Genomic DNA, 20,521 nt, shown 5'->3' with positions numbered 1-20,521 from the left:
AGCTTCCCCAGCACCAGGCCACTCTCAACACTGAGGAGCTACACTGTGGCAGTGAGATTTCACAGGAATTTCTCAGTGGAAAAAGTCATCACCGGTGGGATGAATGTGGAAACGCTGCCAGCCACAACCTGAAAGTTGTTCAGTGTGAGGGTGTGTGTTCTGGAGAACTGATTTATGAGTGTAACAAATGTAGGAAAGTGTTTATACAAACCTTGAACGTCATTCGAGACAAGGGAGTTCACACTGGAGAAAAGCAGTATCAGTGTAATGAATGTGGGAAGTTCTTCAGAAAAAGACCTTCACTCGTTAGACACCAGAGAGTTCACACTGGAGAGAAGACATACGTGTGCAAACATTGTGGGAAGTCTTTCAGTTACAACTCTAACCTCAAACAACACAACAGAGTTCACACAGGAGAAAAGCCATATAAGTGCAGTGAATGTGGGATATCCTTTCGTCAGAAGCCCCACCTCAAGGTACACCTCAGAGTTCACACTGGAGAGAAACCATATGAGTGCAGACATTGTGGACAATCCTTCAGCTCCAAGTCTAACCTCAGACAACACAACAGCGTTCACACAGGAGAAAAGCCATATGAGTGCAGTGAATGTGGGATGTCCTTTCGTAGAAGGTCTCAGATCACTAGTCACCTCAGAGTTCACACCGGAGAGAAGCCGTATGAGTGTCGAGAATGTGGGATGTCCTTTCGTACAAGAGCTAAGCTCAGTGTACACCTCAGAGTTCACAGTGGGGAGAAGCCATATGAGTGTAGAGAATGTGGGAAATCCTTCCGTTACAGGTCTAACCTCAGACAACACAACAGCATTCACACTGGAATAAAGCCATATAAGTGCAGAGAATGTGGGATGTCCTTTCGTATAAAGGCTCAGCTCACTGTGCACCTCAGAGTTCACACTGGACAGAAACCATATAAGTGCAGACATTGTGAGAAATCCTTCCATTACAGGTCTGACCTCAGACGACACAACAGCGTTCACACAGGAGAAAAGCCATATAAGTGCAGAGAATGTCGGATGTCCTTTCATATACGGGATCACCTCACTAAACACCTCAGAGTTCACAATGGAGAGAAGTCATATGAGTGTACAGAATGTGGGATGTCCTTTCGTACAAGGGCTCACCTCACTGTACACCTCAGAGTTCACACTGGAGAGAAGCCACATGAGTGTACTGAATGTGGGAAGTCTTTTAGCCGAAAAGCCTACCTTAATAAACATCTGAGAGTTCACACTGGAGAGAAGTGTTAAATGTGCAGGGAATGTTTCCTTTTATTCACTTAGAATAACAACAATGAAGGAGACTCTTTGTGACCTATTTTCCTGAATTTAAACCCCTTTTAATGGAACATACACTCTTCTAGATTCCTCATGTTTCCAGTACAGGTGAAGCTTAAACGAGGTGCATTGCACTTTGTAACATGCCCAGGTCTTCTACCCGATTGATGTGTGGCGGAAGAGATTTCCCCTCTACCACCTGGCTCACCTGAAGAGTGTGTATCAGTCCCAACTGTTGCGTGCTCAGGAGAAATGTATTCTGTGTTGTCACTTGTGCTTGAGAACATTAGGAACCCTCCGCTCCTGACAGGATCTTCATTTATCTCCGAGGAGGTAATGCACCTGACCCGGGGTTCATACAGGGGACCTTCCTCAGCTAAGAAGTGCGGCCTCTGTCAGGGACATGTGGTTCTCACATTATGCTGTGATGAATTGTTTCAAATTCTGATTCACCAACCTGCAAACCGCCTTGTCCCGTTTTCTGGTTTGTGATCTTTAGTAAAGGTATTTTTTCTTTAGTACCTTTAATTTTCTTGGTTATATTCACCCCCAGGGATGATTTTCATGCACTATTGTGGTCTACGTTGTATAATTTACAGATATTGTGTGGATCCCAACGTTTCTGTGCTTTAGGAGGGACAGCATAGAGCCAGGAAATCACTCTTTGACCAATATTGGCTTTTAGTGCATTGCTGCCCACGGCCTTGAAATAAAGACTGCGTGACTTTGTGGTTCTTATTTGCAGGTTTGATCCTGGCCCCTATGGAGCTTTGTAGGAGGCATCTAATTTTTCCTTCTCTCTCACATTGATGTCTTTCCCAGTCTTTCCCTTCCTCTCCCCCTCCCCTGGCACTCTGTCTGAAAATCAATGAAAAAATATCCTCAGGTGAGGATTACCAAAAACTCCAAACATTCACCCTGGTGCCCTGAGATGGGGCCTCTGCCGGCATAACCCACCTTTGCTCACTCCTGCCTTCTCCTAGGATGTTCCCACTGCAGGTGGGCTCACTGTGCCCTTCCCAGTGTTTGGCAGAGAGGCAAGGCCCTGGGAGGGATTGGGGTTCTGTGTGTGCCTGAGATGCACTGGCCAGGGCTCTTCTGTCTCCATCCAGAGGTCTCTCCAGCCTGCTCCTCCCCACCCGCCAGGCACCTGGCCTGCTGCAAATGAACCTACTTCTGTATCTGGGAGAAGCCCCCTGATGCTATGGGCCCTGAAATCAGTTCACCTTTAGAAAATCCTGCCTCCCGCCAACCCATTCACACCCCTGAGACCGACTGGTGTTTACATCTCTTTTTCTTCATTTTAGGGATTATTTTGCACTTTATTAAAAATACAGCACACCTCTTCCCTACCCCCTCACCCAGCCGTCCTGGAGGTAGCGTGTATTCTCCAGGATATGGTTTTGTTTATTTTCTATGGTGGGAACATTCTGTAATACAAGCATTAAAAGAAGGAGAGGTTTGGTCTCAATATAATTCCACATTTGGAGGATGATTTGTGGTTGGTGTGCCCCCGCCCCCTAAGTTTTGTCTGTGCATGGAAGACCTGAAATGAGGGCATAGTTCCTGGATTCTGGGGAATAGTGTGCTGCTGGGGGGTGCGGTTGAGGGGGTAGATAGTTTGGGTGCCTGTGAACATGTTCCTGCCAGCTCATGGTCCAGGTTCCTTGAGCGGGTGGGGTGAGGGAAGGCTGTAGGGATGAGAACTTGAATCAGGCTGGATAGAGGCTCAGCAGCCATGGGTGGGCATAAGGAACACATATAAAGACTGTGGCTTTGGCCGAAACCGGTTTGGCTCAGTGGATAGAGCGTCGGCTTGTGGACTGAAAGGTCCCAGGTTCGATTCCAGTCAAGGGCATGTACCTGGGTTGCGGGCACATCCCCAGTAGGAGATGTGCAGGAGGCAGCTGATGGATGTTCCTCTCTCATTGATGTTTCTAACTCTCTATCTCTCTCCCTTCCTCTCTGTAGAAAATCAATAAAATATATTAAAAAAAAAAAAAAAAAAAGACTGTGGCTTTGGATACTGTTGAGCTCAACTGTTTCAGATTCCCCAAATACAGAGTCCCCTGTCCTTGGGAACTGGCATCTAGTGGAGGACAGTACACAATGGACCAGGATACCTGTGAGAGGTGACAGCAGCGATGGGGGGAGGTGAAACCAGCGTTGGTCAGTGGGGGTCTTCACTGAGGAAGTCTGGGAAGGGTTGGCAGGCTCCAGGTGGGAGCCTGCCCTGTGCATTTGCGAGCTGTTCGGAGGTCACTCTGGCTGGTTTTAACAGCAAGGATCAGAAAGTGGTAAAAAAGAAAAAAGAAAATAAATGGTGGCCGAATAGGCTGATGTATTGTACATCTCGTCCTGAGCCAAACTGGAAATACAACTAAATCAAAGAGCACCCACTTGTTATTAACAAATTACATGCAGCTCAGCAGACAATTTACAATCAGGAAAGATGCCCAGGGAATGGCTAGAACTGGGAAGTGGACTTGACAGACACAGAATGAGGTGCTGTAAAAACTGACCCCACAGAAATACAAGGGACTGTGAGAAAATACTACGATGGACATTATTCCAACAAACAGCACAACCTGGACAAAATGCCCATATTCTTAGAAAAATACAACCTTCCAAAACTCATTCAGGAAGAATCAGAAAACCTGAAAAGACCTATAACTGCCATCGAAATTGAAGCAGTAATTAAAACAAAACAAAACAAAAAACTGCCAGCAAATAAAAGGTCTCGTCCAGATGGCTTACCGAAACAGAGTTTTGCCAAACATTCAAAGAACTAACAACTATACCCCTCACACCATTCCAACAAATCCAAGAGTATACAACACTTCCAAGCTCGTTTCACAAAGCCAGCATTATCCTAATTCCAAAACCAGATAAAGAAATGGCAAAGAAAAAGAAGCACACGTCCTAACCAGTTGCTCAGTGGCTAGAGCGTTGGCCTGCGGACTGAAGGGTCCCAGGATCGATTCCAGTCAAGGGCATGTACCTTGGTTGTGGACACATCCTCAGTAGGAGGTGTACAGGAGGCAGCTGATCAATGTTGCTCTCTCATCGATGTTACTAACTCTTTATCCCTCTCCCTCTCTGTAAAATATCAATAAAATATATTGAAAAAAGAAAAAGAACTATAGGCCAATATCCCTGATGAACCTGGACACTAAAGTCCTTGACAAAATTTTAGCAAAGCAGGTCCAGCGATACAATTAAGACATCAAACATCATGACCTAGTGGGATTTATTCTGGGGATGCAAAGCTGGTACAATATTTGCAAATCAATAAACATGATACAGCACATACATAGATTGCAAGACCAAAAAATATATAAATAAAACCAGATTGTAAAGGAAATCACATGATCATATCAGTCGATGCAGAAAAAGCATTAGACAAAAATCGAACACCCTGTTTTTTTAAAAAATAACTCGGCAAAGTGAGAATAGAAGGGACATACCTCAACATAACCAAAGCCACATATGACAGACCTACAGCCAACATCCTACTCAATGGGCAAAAATTAAAACCATATCCCCTACGAACAGGAACAAGACAATATCCGCCTTCACACTCTTGTTCAAATTGTACTGGAATTACTGGCTATGGTGATCAGACAAGAAGAAGAAATAAAAGGCATCCCAATTAGAAGTAAAACTCTCATTCACAGATGACACGATATTGTACCCAAAGACGCAATAAAAAAACTACTAGATATAATAAATTCAGAAACGTAGTAGGTTTCAAAGTTAGGAACCAGAAATATGTCATTTTTACACAATTGTGAATTCTCAGAAATAGAAACACACACACACAATCCCATTAACCATTGCAACAAAAAATGAAGATATTTAGGAATAATCCTAACCAAGGAGGTAAAAGACCTACGCTCCCAAAAATAGAGGACATTGAAAATAGAGATAGATATCAACCAAGGGACTTGTGTGCATGCATATAAGCATAAGCAATGGATATGGACACTGGGGGATGAGTGGGGGTATGGGGGGCAATGGGGAGATAAGGACACATTTTTAATATCTTAATCAATAAAGAGAAAAAAAAGAAAATAGAGATAGAGGAAGATATAAACAAGTGGGAAAATATACTGTGTTCAAGGATTTGTAGAATAACATCATTAAAATGTCCCTATTACCCCAAGCAGTCTACAGATTCAATGCCATTCCTATTAAAACACCAAAGGTATATTTCACAGACCTAGAATAAACACTCCAAAAATTTACATGGAACCAAAAAAGACCCCAAATAGCTGCAGCAATCTTGAGAAAGAAGAACAAAAATGGAGGGATCACAATAGCAGTTATCAAGTTATACTACAAAGCCACTGTAGTGAAAACAGCCTGGTACTGCCCCAAGAACAGGCATGTCGTTCAATGGAACAGAATAGAGAACCCAGAAATTGACCCAAGTCACTGTGCTCAATTTTTGACAAGGGAGGCAAGAGCATACAATTTAGACAAGATAGTCTGTTTCATTGTGTTGGTAAAATTGGACAGGTACATGCCAAAAGATTAAACTAGACCACCAACTTACACCATACACAAGAAAAAACTCAGAATGAATAAAAGTCTTAAATGTAAGAGGTGAAACCAAAAAAAAAGTCCTAAAAGAAACCGTAGTCCATAAATCTCAGATATCTCTCATACCAATATGTTTACCGATACATCTCCTAGGACAGTGAACCTATAACACGCGTGTCAGAGGTGACACGGGAACTCATTTTTGTGGTTTATTTTTCTTTGTTAAATGGCATTTAAATATATAAAATAAATATCAAAAATATAAGTCTTTGTTTTACTATGGTTGCAAATATCAAAAAATTTCTATATGTGACATGGCACCAGAGTTAAGTTAGGGTTTTTCAAAATGCTGACACGCCGAACTCACAAGGTTCGGCATCACTGTCCTAGGACAATGGAAAGTAAGGAAAAAATAAACAAGTGGGACTATATGAAAATAAAAAGCTTTTGCAAGCAAAAGAAATCATTAGCAAAACAAGAGAGTCTATTACATGGGAGAACATATTTCTCAACGATACATCTGATAAGGGGCTAAGCTGCGAAATATATAGGAAACTCACAAGTTAACAAAAGAAACACAAACAATCCAATTAAAAAATGGGCAAATGACCTAAATGGACACTTGTCCAAAGTGGACATACAGAAAGCGAAGAGATCAATGAAAAAATGCTCAGAGTCACTAACCATATGAGAGATGCAAATAAAAATGAAAATGAGGTATCATGTCACACCTGTCAGAATGGCTACCATCAACCAATCAAACGAAAAGTGCCGGTGAGGAGGTGAAGAAAAGGGAACCCTCGTACACTGCTGTTGGGAATCCAGACTGGTGTAGGTGCTGTGGAAAAAAGCATGGAGTTTTCTCAAAATACTAAAAATGGAACTTCCATTTGACCCAGTAATTCCACTTCTAGGAAAGTATCCCAAGAAATCAACACCACCAATCAGGAAGAATATATGCACCCCTATATTCATAGCAACACAATTTTCAATATCTAAGATTTGGAAACAGCCCAAATGCTGAGTGGATTAGAACACTGTGGTACATCTACACAACAAAATACTACGCTACTATGAATAAAAATGCTTACCATTGGCAACAGCATGGATAGATCTGGAGAGCATTATGCTAAGTGAAATAAACCAGCTGGACAAAGATAAGTTATCACATGATCTCACTCAAGGTGGACTCTATCTAATGAACAGCATAAACTGATGAACAAAAATAGACCCAGAGATATAGAAGCATTGAATAGACTATCAAACCTCAGAGGGAAGCCTGGGGTGGGGCGTGGGGGCAAAGAGATCAATAAATGAATTCATAGGCGTATATATTCATAACACAAGGACAGAGATAAAAGGGTGGTGAGGGCCTGGTTGGCGGGGGTGGGGGCAGGAGCATGCTGGAAGAGGTTGATGGGGGAAAAGGTAGACCTATGCAATACTTTCAACAATAAAGATTTAAAAATCATAAAATCTAAACTAATAAAAGGGTAATATGCTAATTAGACCGATGTTTTCTGGACATCCTTCTGGACAAAGCCACAGTGTCAGGGGCTGAGGCAGAAGCGGTTAGGAGCGATCATGCAGGCAGGGGAGCTAGGGAGCAATCAGGCTGGCAGGGGAGCAGTTAGAGGGCAATCAGGCCAGCAGGGGAGCAGTTAGGAGGTGATCAGGTCAGCAGGCAGAGTTGGTTAGGGGCAATCAGGCAGCCAGGGGAGGGCAGTTATGGGCGATCAGGGAGCAGGGTCTAAGGGGGATGCATTTGAACTTAAAGGGTTAGAGGGTGTTAATATGCTAGCTTTTCTCCAATGTCGTATAAGTGATCTTCGAATTTAATTTAAAAAAATTGTTTTGATATAACAGATAGTCCTCAGGTTACGTCGGACTCGGCATACATTGTTTCATGGTTACATCGCTATCTCCCATTTATTTATAAATATAAAAAAGTTCCATCATTTAGACGTATGTACATATGTGCTTTATGGTTGTTTTTTATTTATTTACCACAAGTAAAGGTCAGGAATTGTTATCTTTTTTAAAAAATATATTTTATTGATTTTTTACAGAGAGGAAGGGAGAGGGATAGTGAGTTAGAAACATCGATGAGATGGAACCATTGACCAGCTGCCTCCTGCACACCCCCTACTGGGGATGTGCCTGCAACCAAGGTACATGCCCTTGATGGGAATTGAACCTGGGACCTTTCAGTCCACAGGCCGATGCTCCATCCACTGAGCCAAACCGGTTTGGCAGGAATTGTTATCTTCTAATTTTTTTCCTTACTGTTTCACTTCATTACTGCTGTGTATGCACTCCATGTGAGTGACATAGGTGCTTATGTCGGAGGGTTCCGAATTACTGCGAAAATCGCATTATGTCGGCCATAGGAACGGATCTCAGACATAACCCGAGGAGCTAATGTAGTACCACTAGTTTAGAATTTAATATACAATGAATAGAAGAAATCAAACCACCAAGAAAATATTTTTAAAGAATGGTCCCTGTGGTTGAGCATTGACCTATGTGCCAGAAGGTCACGGTTCAATTCCCGGTCAGGGCACATGCCCGGGTTGCGGGCTCAATCCCCAGTGGGGAGCATGCATGAGGCTACCCATCCATGATTCTCTCTCATCATTGATGTTTCTATCTTTCTCTCCATCTCCCTTCCTCTCTGAAATCAAAATCAATAAAAATATATTTAAACTAGAGGCCTGGTGCATGACATTCATGTACTGGGGCAAGGGGCAGGGGTCCTTCAGCCCGGCTTGTGCCCTCTCACAGTCCGGGACCCCTTGGGGGATGTCCGCCTGCTGGCTTAGGCCCTCTCTCTGTGGGGAGTGGGCCTAAGCCGCGGAGTCTGGGCCTAAGCCAGCAGTCAGACATCCACCAAGGGGTCCTTAGCACTGATGTGGAGGCAGGAGAGGCTCCCTCCACTGCCGCTGCTCTTGCCAGCTGTGAGCACAGCCTATGGCAAAGAACTGACCACCAGGGGGCAGCTCCTACATTAAGCGGCTACCCCCTGGTGGTCAGAGCATGTCATAGCGATCGGTCATTCCGCTGTGTGGTCGATTTGCATATTAGGGTTTTATTATATAGGATAATAATAAAAGTAAAATCCTATATAATCAAAGCCTAATATGTTAATTTTGCCTGGTCGTCCAGTCGGCCATTCAACCAATCAAATATGCTAATGATAGGCTAAGGCCACTCAACCGCTTGCTATGACGTGCACTGAACTCCAGGGGGCAGATGCTCCGACCGGTAGGTTAGCTTGCTGCTGGGGTCCGGCTGATCAGGACTGATAGAGATGGGCCAGACACGCTCTGGAGCCCTCCTGCGATCCCTCCCCAGCTGGCCAACCTCACGCAGTCCTCCCCAGCCACGATCATACACCAGTGGGGTCCCTCGGCCTGACCTGTGCCCTCTCACAATTTCTGCTGAGGGATCCCCCTCCCCCGAGTACATAAATTTCATGCACTTGGTCTCTAGTCTTAAATAAATAAATATATAAATAATCACCCCTGCCCAAAGGGTAGAGAGTCAGATTGGTTTAGGACAGTGGTTTGCAAACCGTGGCTTGCGAGCCACATGCGGCTCTTTGGCCCCTTGAGTGTGGCTCTTCCACAAAATGCCACGTGCGGGCGTGCACGTACAGTGAGAAGTTGACTTAAAACTTCAAATAAAGTTTATTAAATTAGTTTTAGGGAACGTTGTGGAGTGAAAGAAGATGGAGTGTCAAGGATTGAGAAAGGTATGTTGAGATGGTTTGGACATAGAAAGAGGATGAAAGAAAGGAGATAGAGAAATAAGGATACAAGGCGAGTGTGGATGGGAGAGTTGGAAGGGGTCGACACAGCGAACGTACCTCAATCAGATTGAGGACGTTTTTAGCAAAGTCCAGCTTAGGAGCACCCTCATTAAGTGAATAACAATGTACCTACCTATATAGTTTAAGTTTAAAAAATTTGGCTCTCAAAAGAAATTTCAGTCGTCGTCCTGTTGATATTTGGCTCTGTTGACTAATGAGTTTGCCGGCCACTGGTTTAGGGGGAAGTTTCTTCAAACCTGGGCTATTTAAACAACTCTCGGACATGGAGAAAAAAGACAGATGGGCTGGATCCCAGCAGCCCTGCCCAGGACAAGGGGGGCTGTTCCCCAGTCCTGACCCCGCTGCCATTGAGGGGAGAGGGTGGCTACTCACCCAGTCAGGCCCACAGCACTCAGCCAAGCCATATTGACTCACCCTCGGGGTAGCTGCCTTCATCCCCTTGGCTCGATTGACCCATTTTATCCCATCTCAGAGGAAGAATGCTCCTGTCCACCCCTCTAAGGGAACGTGGGGACACTGAGGAATGGGGAGGGGGCGTTCCCAGCCCAATCCTCACTGGGATGAAGTTAGGGATAAAGGAGCTGGGAGCTAATGGCAAAGTGTTATGCCCAGATGTCAAAGTCCCCAAAGACAGACCACCAGGGAGCCGAGTCCGATGCAAAAGCAAAGAGTCATTTATTCAAACTAGCTAGTTTGGTCCCTCTGCCTCCCCCACTGACACAGTGGAGTGACAGGAAGCAAGAGAGACCGGAGTCTTGGAAGAACAAAGAATTTATAGGGCTTGGGTCAGTGGGTGGGAGCTCACTCGGACCACTGATTTGGCCGATTGCGGTTGGCTGAGTGAGGGCCGGGGGCTAATGACGCAAGGGCAGGGTGCAGCTAGGGTCTGGTTACACAAAGACAGGAGGTGGCTAGCATACTCTTGGCCTTGGGCTATTTTCCTAGCGTTCCTATTGGCTGAGATAAGGGCTGGCTGAGCAACTGATACATTCTATGGCTTCTGCTTGAAGAGGAGTTAGGAACACGGTTATCAGCCCCGTTCTGTCCTTTCATTCCCCCCTTGTCTTGGAACTTCCGGCTCAATCATGAGACGGACTGAACTATCAACTGAACTACTTTTATACACTTCTTGACAAATTGGGCTAGTCTGTTAATAATGCAAGGGCCGAAAGTCAACAGCATCAGGAGGATTATAAGGGGTCCGCCGAGGTCCGCTGTCTTCTTGAGGGTGATCTGCAGCAGGTGTGTCTGGTCAGAGGTCACCTTCCAGTCAGGCTCCCTGCTGTCCTGGGCACAGAAGGAGCTGGGCTTGTGACCTGGCAGAGACAAACTATAACAAATGGTCCGGTGGAAGGGAAAGAAACCATTTTAGTTTTAACAACCTTTATTGAAATAGGATTTTTCTTCTTAAAATTCCTCTATGGCTATCAAAAAGCCAAATCAATATTAATTTATTTACTGTATTCAATTTGGCCTGATGTTTGCATAAACACAACAAGAATGGTAACTGACTACCTTTGCTGGAATTTCATGGTTGAATCTTAACGTGCCCCGTAGGGCCAGGAAGCCAAGCCATCCAGCTGCCATCAGGCCTGCCTGCAGTATCTGCTGCGTTAGGTGAATCCCTCACCTGTAGCAACTCCACCTGAGCCCACGCTCTAGGCTTTAAGCCCATCTCAGTAGCCCTCCTACTCGTTGCGTCCCAGAGTGAGTGGGGGTTCTGCAGGGATGCAGAGGCATCCTTATTGCGCCCCTTCCACTCTTACCAACCGCCAGTGATGGTAGGGCATGGGCCTGACGCTCCAGCGCCAGCCATCTTCAGGGCTCCCAAGCAGGATACCAGGCTTTTCCTGTGGCACTCTTATTGGCTTTAAGTCTTAAGAGCTCAGACAGGTTTCTTTAAAACATGACATTCCAGTCAAAGTTTCCGGTTAATAAAATTACTATTGAAAACAGGTCTTATTGATTTCATGCAAAGAAATGTATTGCCATGACTTATTAAGCATTGCCAGATTTCAGAGGAATTATATAAGGAGAAAAACATACTGATCTGCTCTAAGATCTTCTGATTTTTCTTGTTAGTCCTTTTAACATTTCTCTTCTCCTTCTTATCATATATACAACCTTTCTAAATTTCATACTTTCAGATTAGCCCTTAAACCTTTTATGTCCTTTAAAAATGCACAACCATGCCTCAGACCTTTTATTCCAAATAGGCTTTTCCCAGCTCTCTACAGCTGAGATTTGTACTATCCCTGACAGTACAGGCTGCCAACTGATAGCTGTCTCTTAGTAGAGACCAAAACCTGATGGGTATTCTTCTTTGCCCCGTTGGGCACCTGCCCTCTTGGCAGCTAGACACCCTCTACTCTTGGGGTTCACCCCACATAGTCCCCTTCCAGGATAGCCAACATACAAACCTGCAAGAGAATCAAAGGTTAATATAACATATTAATACAATGAAACATAATATTGTCATCATGGCCACTTCAGGCAGCCAAATCCTCCGCTACTAAACATGAGATATGGCAACGCTATACAAACATTTTAGGAAGGTGACTAAAGTCCACTCTTTGACCTTTCTATATAAGGTAAAATTGTCCTTGTCTTTCTGAAGCCATGTCTATGAAGATGCAGGCATCATCTGAGTCTATTATACAACTTTCTGCAGGTATAGTCCTTTTCAAGTTGGGGTGAGTCCTGGAGTCGTGAACTTCTTTACCCACATTAAGTCCCCAGGCTGGAAAGGATGTACAGAGTCCGAGGTGGCACTGGCAGGGCATCTCGAACAAGCTTATGGGTGGCTTGTAATTTCTGTAAGAGATCACGTCCAAGTAAGGGGTACAGGCATTCTGGCATGACTGGAAACGAATGAGTTACCGTGTTCTTTTTGAGGTCCACAGTCCTCTTTGATGTCCAAGGAAGAAGGCAGTTTGTCCGGTGGCTCTTAGAACCGGTGTCTTCTCGGTGTCTTCTTAGATGTTATTGGCCCCATTGGCTCTGTCAAGACTGAATAGGCTGCTCCAGAATACACCAGGAAACTAACCGGGGGTTTTATTTATTTATAAATATTTATATCTAAGTAGACATATAAACATTAAATAAACATCCACATTTATACCTTTTCAGTGAACAAGTACTTTTACAGTCTTGGGAATTTTGGCAGATAAGAGGAACACTGCCCGAGTCCCCTGATTGTGGCCTGACAGGAACAGATGTGGAGGCCTTTGGCTGGGGGGTGTAAAGTCTCCATTCTTCCTCTCTCGGCACTGCTAAGGACAGGATCATTAGAGAGGTCTCTTCACCTAGGCAAGGCTGTGCTGAGCCATCTGGGGCAAAAGTGGTTTCTGCTTCCATTAGAGGGACCAGGTCAACTGGTAAATATAGGAATTCATGAACCACCTGATGGCCGCCTAACTGACATCGGCAGGGGCGGCAGAATAGTCTGCAGCTGTGGTACTGGTAGCTCCAATAATGGTAACTTCCTGCCCTGAGAGGGGAGGTACCTTCCGAGTAACTACCGAGTGCTCTGCCGCTATATCAATCATAAAGTTCACAGTCTGGCCCCCGATCTTCATTTTGACCATCGGCTCATGGGGGCCCAGTTGGAAAAAGCCCAGCCTGTCCTAGTCAGAGTCAGCTGTTGCCAGTCCAAGGAGGTCTGCCTCAGGCGGCTCTGGCCAATAGCGGCTGGGTGGTTTGGATGGCCTTGCCAGCTTCTTCTGGCCTGCTTCTGGCCTGCCTGCCTCTTTACTTCTGCTACTAAACTTTACTCTGTTCCTTCTTACACATGCAGAACTGGACCCAAGGCAGCGAGGTTTGAGCAACTTTAAAATTCCTTAATATACATTTTATCATTCATGTTGCAGGGAGGGACCGGGTTGGCTCCTCCTGAATAAAAGAATTAATCAAAATAAGGCTTATTTTCTAACTTCATTTGTCCTTGGGTGTGGACAACAAATGACACTAATCAGATTGATATAAAGGATTTAACCTTTGTTTAGGGAGGCAAATGCAAAGCATTTGCTCCCAGCTTACTGGTCTATCATGCATTCAATTTTCTTAAAATGTATTCTGGCACAGGAGAAAGTTGTTTTGTTGTACACAGGTAGTTTAACCCCTATATGACTGGGCTTGGACCTCTGCCCAGCAAACTGCAGTCTATAAGTTCAATATGCAGCCTCTGGTTCTTCTAACCCAATGAGGTTTCGGCCAGTCTCTGAGTCAGACTCCTCCTCTCTTGGAGAATTTTAAAGTCCTGATGGCTACCGGGTCCAGGGAGAGTGCCCTTTTGTTAACTCTTAGGGCCCTGCTTTCTTGCCTTTCTACCAGTTCCCTTTGTGGCAGAGCAGCAACCAGGCCTTTTTCAAGGGAGTGCACTTGAAGGGGATATCAGCCCCTCCTGTGAGCCAGCAGCTCCACCTAGGGTCTCCTGGGGCCCAGCCAGAGCGTCCTCCAGCAAATCTCGGAAGCCACTGCCCTTTAACAGTGGTATGGACTCAAGCAGGGGGTTCACTGGATGTAGCCTGCAGCGAAGCGCTTGCTGGCTTCTGCCTGCAGCTGCTCGCACCCACAAACCCTGCCCTGCAGCACGCGCAGCACCGTCAGCTCCAGCACCCCGGCATTCTCCAGCTTAGCCTGCACCTCGGTGTCCGCCAGCAGCTGCTGCAGCTCCTGTAGGCTCTCGTTGATCCGCGCACGCGCTGCTTCTTCTCCACCAGGGGCTTCAGGGCCTTGCGGGCAGCTCAGGCATTCAGCCCCCCGCCTTCTTTGACCTGGCTCTCAGGGGCTGCGTCTGCCTGGCAAACAGTTCTAAATCACCAGGGCGGCTGCGGGTTTTAACACATTTTAAATGTATTTTTACTCTTTTTTTTTTTTTTTTTTTTAATATATTTTATTGATTTTTTACAGAGAGGAAGGGAGAGAGATAGAGAGTTAGAAACATCGATGGGAGAGAAACATCGACCAGCTGCCTCCTGCACATCTCCCACAGGGGATGTGCCCGCAACCCAGGTACATGCCCTTGACCGGAATCGAACCCGGGACCTTTCAGTCCGCAGGCCGACGCTCTATCCACTGAGCCAAACCGGTCTTGGCTGTATTTTTACTCTTTTTTTTTTTTTTTTTTTTTTTTTTTTTAAATATATTTTATTGATTTTCTACAGAGAGGAAGGGAGAGAGATAGAGAGTTAGAAACATCGATGAGAGAGAAACATCGATCAGCTGCCTCCTGCACATCTCCCACTGGGGATGTGCCCGCAATCCAGGTACATGCCCTTGACCGGAATCGAACCTGGGACCTTTCAGTCCGCAGGCCGACGCTCTATCCACTGAGCCAAACCGGTTTCGGCTGTATTTTTACTCTTAAGATATATCTAGACCTTTTGTGATCAAACTAAGAACAGGTATTGGTCTAATTTAGCATTGGAAGGGTTAAAAAGAATAACCCAGGGCAGAGAAAGACTACATTGTTTACAGTTACTTCTTGTGACCTTGAAGTTCATTGATAAGACCTGTTAGGTCTGCAGCCAGTAACTTAACTGCCAACACCCCCACCCCCTTTCTCTCAGCCCAGGCCCGATTGCTTTTCCTCACAGAGTCGGCCTGGAAATATAACGGGTGCATCTGTAACATTCAGTTACAGATGCTTTCAGAATCAGGATGAGGGAGGAAGGGAAAGACCAATTGAAAACAGCAAGTTAAACAAAATACAGTCACAGGCAGTAAATCTCTCCGAGACCTGCGGAGCTGTCCACTAAAGAGAAAAGAAAACCATGAATAACAAGTTCTTTGAAATTTGCTACTTTGTTAATTTGCTAAGCAAACAGTTAACTTGAAAAGACTTCTCTCTTGCTTTTCTTACAAGCAATCTTGGAATTTAGCCAGCTTTTAACTCTATCCTAGAACTTCAAAATTTCAATTTAATACAGCGAATTTACAACCCAGGAGAGAGCAACTGATAGACAGAAATTTATATTAACTAAGTGGGCGGATTCCCCTTTAATAGTGAGCAAAAGACTCTGAGAACAAAAATGATTCTCGCAGCTGCTAAGAGATTTTGCAGACTATTTCGGGGTCCAGCCTAAACCTTCAGCCAGATGAATTAACAGAAATGCAAAATAAATCAAAGTAACTTTCACTTTACACAGACTAGTAATGAGCAGCCAAAATAGACAAAACACTTGTATTCACACTCTCTTAGTAGACTAGCCCAGACTGGAGCTGAGCAGATAAACAAAACAATGCCCAACTCCCCAGACGGGCGTGGGGGCACTCCTGGCACCCATGTCCTAGAACAGAATTCTCGACCAACGTTTTGGTGAGAACCTACCGGAGGAGTTAAGACTGCATCCAGTCCTTCGTCTCGGTAGCAAATTGGCTAGTCCCACACAAACAAACAGCTGTCCACTCATGCTTCCTCAATGTTTCAGCATTCATTCCAATTCCACAATCTCTATTGTACCCCTTTACAAATTTTTTAACATGTAATTAAGAACAGCAGGTTTACTTTGTCCCGACCTCATGATGATCGGTGACGAGAGACAGACAAGGGAGGGGGTGACCTGTTTTCACAGATCCTCACTCAGATGCCCGCCTGACCAAAGTGGTGAAGACACACAAAGGAGAGGAGAGGGCAGGCTCCCTCCCTCCACATTCATACACTTTGACCAGACATTCATTCAGCAAAGGCATTTAGCTACCACAATACACAGTTTTTCCCAATTCAATCCGAACCTTAAACTTTTAGCTGGCAAGTCAAATATTCAGCATTTCTCAATCAGTAACATTTTTAAGAATAAACTTCAAAAATGCAAGACATAAGTTTTTTATCATTTGAATTCAGTAAGCTTCAAGGTCCCAAGTTCCCAGCGGTTCTGGGAAACCACACCTGAGGCTGGCGAGCAGGTTTGGCCCAGCACTTGACTTTAAAATGACCATAATGCTTAAAGGAGTAGTTTGAGTCTGTCCCATAACGTCCGTCCAGTGAGTCCACAAAATTAGACAAAAGAACACAGACACCAGACAGACAAAGACACTTAAGAACATCCTTCCGCCCCCACGGAAGAAAACTGGACGATGGCCGTTTGCGAATCAGCGGGAGCGACCCGCCACGTCCCAGAGGTTCAGAGGTTTGAGGGGAGTCCACTCCCCTCGTGAGGGGTTTTTACACCCCTCCAGACGGAGGGCCAAGGCGTCCCCTGACTCCTCCTGCCTGAGATCCGCCAGTGCATCCACTTAGATCTTATCAGGCACAGATTACAGAAGCGAGCTCGCATAGAACAGAACAGACGACACACAGACCCTCCGGAGTGGGGTCCCTAGTGGGTCTTGGGAATCCCGGATGGGCCCCCAAATGTTATGCCCAGATTTCAAAGTCCCCAAAGACAGACCACCAGGGAGCCGAGTCCGATGCAAAAGCAAAGAGTCATTTATTCAAACTAGCTAGTTTGGTCCCTCTGCCTCCCCCACTGACACAGTGGAGTGACAGGAAGCAAGAGAGACCGGAGTCTTGGAAGAAGAAAGAATTTATAGGGCTTGGGTCAGGGGGTGGGGGCTCACTCGGACCACTGATTTGGCCTATTCCGGTTGGCTGAGTGAGGGCCGGGGGCTAATGACGCAAGGGCAGGGTGCAGCTAGGGTCTGGTTACACAAAGACAGGAGGTGGCTAGCATACTTTTGGCCTTGGACTAGTTTCCTTGCGTTCCTATTGGCTGAGATAAGGGCTGGCTAGCAACTGATACATTCTATGGCTTCTGCTTGAAGAGGAGTTAGGAACACGGTTATCAGCCCTGTTCTGTCCTTTCAAAAGGAGAGGCTGGGTGAATTCTGTCCTGGAGGAAACAGGACGCCAGAGGTGGGCGCGCTATCCATTGAGCCACACCAGCCAGGCCTGGGGATAGATGCTCTCAATGCAGGTGACAGTGGGCTCAGCCTCCAGGGTGGCGAGCGAGATATTGACCAGACAATGACGCAGTAACCCGGACTCCAGGCAGATGGCGCCCAGAGCACCGCCTGGGGACAGAAGGAACCACCCCGCAGCCCATGGGCCTCTTCCAACCACGGCGGGTCCCTGGGTCTGTTCGCTCCCCCATAGGCGCCCCTCAGAGCGTCCCTTACCCAAATGCGCCAGAGGGGGGCGCTGCTGCCTGTGAGGGAAACCAGGTGAAGTCCCAGGACCGCGGGTGAGTGGGGCCCGGCTCCCCACCCACGGGCATCACAAAGCGGGCGCATCTCAGCTGCGCGCAACCAAAAGCGCAGTGTGGCCCCGCGCCCCGCTCCTCCCGATGCAGCTTCCTAGGGGGGGTCTTCCCGGCCGCAGAGCGTCCTTCGCGTCTCCAGGCAACGATGGAGCGGGGCTGGCGCCAGCGGCCTCATTTGCATACGCCGCGGCTCGGCCAATGGGCGGCGCGGGGGCTTTGGAACTAGGTCTTGCCAACCAACCGCGCGCGGGTGCGGGCGTGACCGCGGCCCTGGAGGCGGAGCCCAGCGTCGGGGTTGGGGGTGGGGGGTGGGGGGGTACCAGCCTGGGGCCGGTTCCCACGGCGGCGTGTGTCGGCGGGGCCCGGCCCAGCATAGTGACCACGCTGTTTTGGGGCGCTGGCCGCGATGTCGGTGAGGAGGCTGAAGAAGCCGTTACTCAGAGCCAGCCAGGTGGGGGCGCGGGAAAGTGGGGGGCCGGGTCCCCGCCGCTCAGGGGCCTTTGGGGCTCCAGATCTGCCCGCCCACAAGTGCGCGGGGGTGGAGTGAGGGTCTGGGGGCTGAGGACATGGCGAATCGCAGGGTCTCCGAGCGGATAGAGGGGGGCGACCGGGGACCCCGCTCGTGCCTCTCCCCCCTTCCCACGCGCTGGGAGGAGGACGCAGGGAGTGCGGGGTCCCCGCGGGCATATGCGGGCCGGGACCCTGAGTCCTGTCCCCCATGGGCCCGGGGCTCCCCGCGGGTGCGCCCAGCGATGGACCCCCTGGACAGCGCCTCCCTCCGGCCCAGGGTTCCCCACCGCTGTCCTTCCTCCCCCTTCGTCTCTCCGGGTCGCCCCGGTCTGGCCCCCAGGTGGGGGGACACCTAGATGGGCGAATCAATAGTGTTAGACACCCCCCTCCCCACCCACGCTCAGAGGATCGCAGACCACACCGTGGGGGCGTCCTGGAGGGCCTTCCTGGAGGAGGAGGCGATGTCTTGGGAGAATGAAGTAGGAGGAGCAATTGGGGGTTGGAGGCTGGGAGAAAAGGAGGAAGGGCATTCTGTGCCGAGGAAGCAGGAAACTGGCCTGGAGGCGTGAGATCCCTGTGTGGGCCTTGGTGTGTGGGCATTGGGGTGTGTGGATGGTGTGTGTGTGGGCATTGGGGTGTGTGGATGGTGTGTGTGTGGGCATTGGGGTGTGTGGATGGTGTGTGTGTGGGCATTGGTGTGTGTGGACATTGGTGTGTGTGGATGGTGTGTGGGTGTTGGTGTGTGTGTGTGGGGGGCGTTGGTGTGTGTGTGGGGGGCGTTGGTGTGTGTGTGGGGGCCGTTGGTGTGTGTGTGTGGGGGGTGTTGGTGTGTGTGTGTGGGGGGCGTTGGTGTGTGTGGGGGGGGCGTTGGTGTGTGTGGGTGTTGGTGTGTGTGTGTGTGGGCGTTGGGGGGTGTGTGGGGGCCGTTGGTGTGTGTGGGGGGGGGCGTTGGTGTGTGTGTGGGGTGGGCGTTGGTGTATGTGTGGGGGGGGCGTTGGTGTGTGTGGGCGTTGGTGTGTGTGTGTGTGGGCGTTGGTGTGTGTGTGGGGGGCATTGGTGTGTGTGGGGGGGGCGTTGGTGTGTGTGTGGTGGGGGCGTTGGTGTGTGGGGGGGGGCGTTGGTGTGTGTGTGGGGTGGGCGTTGGTGTATGTGTGGGGGGGGCGTTGGTGTGTGTGCGTTGGTGTGTGTGTGGGTGTTGGTGTGTGTGGATGGGGTGTGTGGGGGGGCGATGGTGTGTGTGTGTGTGTGTGTGTGTACATGTACGTACGTTGGTGTGTGTGGAGAAGCCAGTTCGACTTCCAATCCTGCAGCCTCTTCCGGCCACGGCAGGGCTCTCCCTGTAAAACCTGTGGGATCCCTGCTCCCCTGGACCTGCACTCCGGCTCCCCCTCCCCACCGCCCCCCAATGTTGCTGGAACCGGGTGAGGGCCAGCCTTTGGAATACACATTCCTGAGGTCTCACCCTGCGCCCCCCACACATTGGCTCCTGAAAAGCTGCTGGAATGAGCGGGTTCTCTTCTTGTTGCCTCAGTCCCAGGCCTGGGCTCTCTCTGCCCTCCATCTCTCCCCTTCCCTGGATGCTGCCTGGGCGATGTCGGGGTTCCTGTTGGGAGCCCTGGGGGACGGGGGTGCCCTGGGAGAGAGTCCTCCAGGAGGGTCAGGTGGCGGGGGATGGATGGTGGACGCCCCGCTGACCCTGGGCGCTCTGAGGGGTCCCTGGGGGCAGGTGCATCTCCTGTTTCTACTGGAGCCCCTCCCATGCGCTGTCACGCACAGTAGGAGCACAGTAAACATCTGTTGAGCGAGTGGCATTGTGCACCCTCCTATGTCCTCAGGTACGGTTACTCCTGCCAGTAATTTTCTTAAAGGACGGAGTCCAAAAGCAATGCAACAGGCCTGGCCAGTGTGGCTCAGTGATTGAGCGTCGACCGTTGAGCCAGGAGGTCAGGGTTTGATTCCCGGTCAGGACACATGCCCGTTTGGGGTCTCCATCCCCAGAGTGGGGCGTGCAGGAGGCAGCCGATCCATGGTTCTCTCTCATCGTTGATGTTTCTCTCTCTCTCCCTCTCCCTTCCTCTCTGAAGCCAGCAAAAAGACATTTAAAAAACAGCAAACAGCCCTAACCGGTGTGTCTCAGT

The 20,521-nt window shown here is 48.2% G+C and overlaps 1 pseudogene; it reads right to left on the bottom strand.

Annotated features, from left to right (window-relative positions):
• LOC138998559 (transcription cofactor HES-6-like) overlaps window positions 1-15,297 on the bottom strand; it is a 36,928-nt pseudogene extending 21,631 nt beyond the window's left edge.
• Window positions 15,298-20,521: the final 5,224 nt, after the last annotated feature.

The sequence above is a fragment of the Myotis yumanensis genome, unplaced genomic scaffold (genome assembly GCF_028538775.1).
Source record: "Myotis yumanensis isolate MYYU_CA2020_CCGP unplaced genomic scaffold, mMyoYum1.0.hap1 SCAF_20, whole genome shotgun sequence".
Classification (NCBI taxonomy): Eukaryota; Metazoa; Chordata; class Mammalia; order Chiroptera; family Vespertilionidae; genus Myotis; species Myotis yumanensis.
The sequence above is the reverse complement of the archived record's forward strand: the minus strand, read 5'-3'. Positions and strand labels throughout refer to the sequence as shown.